We start from the raw sequence: 5,207 nt of genomic DNA on the forward strand, positions 1-5,207 counted from the left end.
ACCTCACAACAGTGAGAATGGCTAAGATCAAAAACTCAGGTGACAGCAGATGCTGGCGAGGATGTGGAGAAAGAGGAACACTCCTCCATTGTTGGTGGGATTGCAGACTGGTACAACCATTCTGGAAATCAGTCTGGAGAATCCTCAGAAAATTGGACATTGAACTGCCTGAGGATCCAGCCATACCTCTCTTGGGCATATACCCAAAAGATGCCTCAACATATAAAAGAGACACGTGCTCCACTATGTTCATCGCAGCCTTATTTATAATAGCCAGAAGCTGGAAAGAACCCAGATGCCCTTCAACAGAGGAATGGATACAGAAAATGTGGTACATCTACACAATGGAATATTACTCAGCTATCAAAAACAATGACTTTATGAAATTCGTAGGCAAATGGTTGGAACTGGAAAATAATCATCCTGAGTGAGCTAACCCAATCACAGAAAAACACACATGGTATGCACTCATTGATAAGTGGCTATTAGCCCAAATGCTTGAATTACCCTAGATGCCTAGAACAAATGAAACTCAAGACAGATGATCAAAATGCGAATGCTTCACTCCTTCTTTAAAAGGGGAACAAGAATACCCTTGGCAGGGAATAGAGAGGCAAAGATTAAAACAGACACAGAAGGAACACCCATTCAGAGCCTGCCCCACATGTGGCCCATACATATACAGCCATCCAATTAGACAAGATGGATGAAGCAAAGAAGTGCAGGCCAACAGGAGCCGGATGTAGATCTCTCCCGAGAGACACAGCCAGAATACAGCAAATACAGAGGCGAATGCCAGCAGCAAACCACTGAACTGAGAATAGGACCCCCGTTGAAGGAATCAGAGAAAGAACTGGAAGAGCTTGAAGGAGCTCGAGACCCCTTATGAACAACAATGCCAACCAACCAGAGCTTCCAGGGACTAAGCCACTTCCCAAAGACTATTCATGGACTGACCCTGGACTCTGACCTCATAGGTAGCAATGAATAGCCTAGTAAGAGCACCAGTGGAAGGGGAAGCCCTGGGTCCTGCTAAGACTGAACCCCCAGTGAATGTGATTGTTGGGGGGAGGGCGGCAATGGGGGGAGGATGGGGAGGGGAACACCCAAAGAGAAGGGAAGGGGGAGGGATTAGGGGGATGTTTGCCCGGAAACCGGGAAAGGGAATAACACTCGAAATGTAAATAAGAAATACTCAAGTTAATTAAAAAAAAAAAAAAAAAGATTACCCCTGGAGGAAGAAGCCATGCTGTCTCAAGGAACAGATCGGCCATCACTCATCCTGATGTACAGCAAGAGTCCCTTTTCTTCCGGGAAATCACATGTAAGAATACTTGTTATCCCCGTGCGGGGCAGGAAATTCAATCTGAGCATTAAAAGATTCCCGTCTTCTTCTCTAGGAAAGCAAAAGAGTCTGGCAGGTTTACAAGCCCCTGTAGCCTCCAGTCCATCTTGACCTCAGTGAATAGGTCAGTGGACATCAACTGGTCTCTCGGAATTAGCAGCACCAGCCCCTGGTGCCATGTCTGATGCCCAGGACTATATAAAAAGCAGAAAGCTCAAGAATAGGATCCTGCCTCACTGAGGGCTACACGCATGCACGCACACGTGTACACACCAGAGGCTAGACCACACTGGAAGTGGTCCTACTTGCTAGAAGGAACAGCTGGCCTCTGCTCTTGAGTCTTAAGAAGCCCTCTTCTGCCTTCTGTTTTAGAGAGGCTCTCTCTCCGTCCACCGTAACACCTCAGCAGTCTTCCCAGAGAGCATAGGCTTTAGAGAGAAGAAGGCATCCGGTGCTGGAAGGTTAGTCATCTATGTGCTGCTTCTGCTTTGAGGTCTCTGCAAACACAACTGCCTGCCTCCCTTACTGAAGAATGGATGGGGATAAAGACCACATCATGAACAAAGCCCAGCTTAGCTCTCGAAGTGCCCTTCTGAGCCAGGTATGAATGCTCTCCCTGAGCTCTACAGCAGTAAAGCACTCAGCCAGGGGAAATGCTAGGTGTGGCCACATGAGCAAAAATAACCAGGCGTTCTCCACTGTCATTGGAGAGCAAGCTGTATTCTAGGGCAAAACCGTGGACTGATCCAATGTTGTCTGCTAATAGAAGAGGCTCCTGCCTGGCTCATGGGGCAGAGGCTTTCCCGGACTGTCTCCATAAAAGGTGGACCCCCAACAGGGATGAAAGGAAAATGAAGTGTGACAAAGCAGGCAAAGTTCCCATTAGGAAATGTAAGTCATGGAGAGTAGGTTTTAAACCGCGAGTGAGCATAGGTTTGTCCTGATGCTAATGAGAATGCTTATCAGGGCTGGACAGATGGCTCAGTGGTTAAGAGCACTGACTAGAGGACCCAGGTTCAAATCCCAGCACCCACGTGGCAGCTCACAACAGTCTGTAACTCCAAGATCCAACACTCACACACAGACATACGTGCACGCAAAACACTAACACACATAAAATAAAACTATAAAAAAAAATCACAAAGCACAAAAACAATAACCACAACAAAAAGAACTCTTAATCAACTTTCCTGATCCAATCACCAATCAAGATTCTGGTTCCTCCCTTCTAATGCTCGTGAACAAGATTCAATGCTTGTACACATAAAGAATTAGCTAGCTTATGTTCTGATGCTATTTAATCTGATGCTATTTAAAAAGAACAAAAAAGGAAGGTGTGAGGGGGAAGGGGGATCATGGGTGGTTCCAAAGCATAAGTGAGTAGTTCCAGAGCTAAATGAGTGGGTGCGACCAAGGCAATGATTGGCTAAAGCATCTCAACCCGGGGGAAGGTCTCTGGTGATCCGACACATAGTTCTGTCACATTTGACACCTTAGAGCAGTGGTCTTCACCTGGTGGGTCGTGACCCCCAAAAGATCATCAGAAAACACAGGTGTTCACGATTCATAACAGCAGCAAAATGGCAGTTATGAAGTAGCAGTGAGAATGATTTTATGGTGGGGGGGAGCAGGGTGCGGTCACCACTACATAAGGAACTGTAATCAAGGGCCGCAGGATCAGGAAGGTTGAGAACCACTGCGTGTCTCAGAAAACTATATAAACATAAGTACCGACTGATAGCTGAACCAAATCCAACCACACAACTTTATTATCCACCTCAGACAGCAGCCTCAGAAGGCTGGGACGCGTGGCCCATACTAACTAGAGGCATTAGCTTAATCAGCGACCAAACTTGTGTGACTTAAGATCCTAAATATGGTTTTCTGCTGTATGGCTTTCTTTAAACCACTCACTAAAATTACTCCTAGTATCGCTGGCACCTGTGAGATACAGCACACGCAGAGAGGTTAAGGACAACTCGTAGGAGCCAGTTGTCCCCAGCCACCACAGGATCCAGGGTACTGAACTCGGGTCTCAGGTCTAGCAGCAAGTGCCTTCACCCACTGGGCCAGCTCGATGGCCCCCTTTCATCAACTTTGGCAAAGCTGTACAAACTAAGCCTCCCTTGAGCACTCCATTGGATGTATGTCTTTGATTGCAGAGAGTGACTGCGTGATACTGAGAAGCCCTCAGACTGGCCTGGGGCAGCTTGGCCTCACTAGAGTCATCTGACACATCCACGGTTTTTGTTGTTGTTTTGTTGTTGTTGTTGTTGTTTTGTTTGTTTGTTTGTTTGTTTGTTTGTGGTGAAATGTGGTATAAGAAAACATTTACCCAGGGAAGTCAAGAGACTGAGAGTCTAGAAAGGGAAGTATTAGGAACTATCGAGAGCCAAGAGCTGAAGTAGGGAAACAGAATCTGAAGGAGCTGTGTCTTTCCTACATAAAGCTTGCGTGAGACAGCTAAGCCCCTCACCACCATCATTCTACAAGCAACAAAACCAAAGCCCAGGACGGCAGGATGGTAGAGTCATTATAGAGAATCGCAGGGCAAGCTGATTCTCCTTGTGATGGTTTGCATACGCTTGGCCCAGGGAGCGGCACTATGAGGAGGAGTGGCCTTGTTAGAGTAGGTGTGTCACTGTGGGCAGGGGTTTTAAGGCTTCTCCTAGCTGCCTCAAAGCCAGTCTTCTGCGAGCTGCCTTCAGATGGAGATGCAGAATTCTCAGCTCCTCCTGTACCCTGTCTACCCAGATGCTGCCATGCTCCCACCTTGATGATAATGGACTGAACCTCTGAACCTGTAAGCCAGCCCCACTTAAATGTTGTCCTTATAAGAGTTGCCCTGGTCATGGTGTCTGTCCACAGCAGTAAAGCCCTAAGACACTCCTTTAAGTCCAGCACTTCATATCTTTGTACTGTTTCCAGAGCCCTGAGCCATAAGGACCAGCTCTGGACCTAAGAAATCACCTAGCAATGGGGAATACAGAGGCTGCACTGGCCATCTCCCGTAGCCAGGCAAGACTTTCTGGCAAAGACAAAACCTTTGACCTACAAATTGTCCTGCTCAGATAGTGTGGGGGTGGCCAACCAATGACTGGTCCAACTTTAGACCTATTTCATGAGAAGGAGCCCACCCCTGACATTGCCAGGAGAACCAGGAACTAGGGTCTGAATAGCCCAGACCTAGGTTAGAACCAAACACAAATGGCAAAAGGAAAAAAAACAAAACAGTCAATGAAATGATTCCTGATATTCTCCTGTACTCACAGATAGATGTCTCACCCAATTAACATCAGAGGCTTCACCCAGCAACTGTTGAGATGCAGAGACCCACAGCCAAACATTGGGTGGAGCTCGGGGAATCCTGTGAAAGATAGTTAGGAAGAAGCCAGAGGCGACAATGACATCACAAGGAAACCCACAGCATCAATTAACCTGGGCCCATAGGGGCTCTCAGAGACTGAACCGCAAACCAGGAAGCCTTCAGGGGACTAACTAGGCCATCTGCACATTCCGTTGTGTACCTTGGTCTGCTTGTGGGACTCCTAACAGCGGGAGCAGGGGCTGTCTCCGACTGTGTTGCCTACCTTTAGAGAGCCTTTTCCCCTACTTGGCTGCCTTGTCCAGCCTCCATAGAAGAGGGTGTGCCTAGTTCTACTGCAACTTGATATGCCAGGACTGGTTGATATCCATGGAAGGTCTGCTATTTTCTGAAGAGAAATGGAGGCCTACAGAGTTAAGAACAATCAAGGTTGGGTGCGAGACTTGGGCGCCCTCTAGTGGATAATAGGTTACACTGCAGGTCTGTGAGACAATGATTCTTGTAAAGGGGCGTGAACTTTAGATATGAATTTTCCTT

This window comes from Rattus norvegicus, chromosome 16 (assembly GCF_036323735.1).
Source record: "Rattus norvegicus strain BN/NHsdMcwi chromosome 16, GRCr8, whole genome shotgun sequence".
In the NCBI taxonomy this organism is placed as follows: Eukaryota; Metazoa; Chordata; class Mammalia; order Rodentia; family Muridae; genus Rattus; species Rattus norvegicus.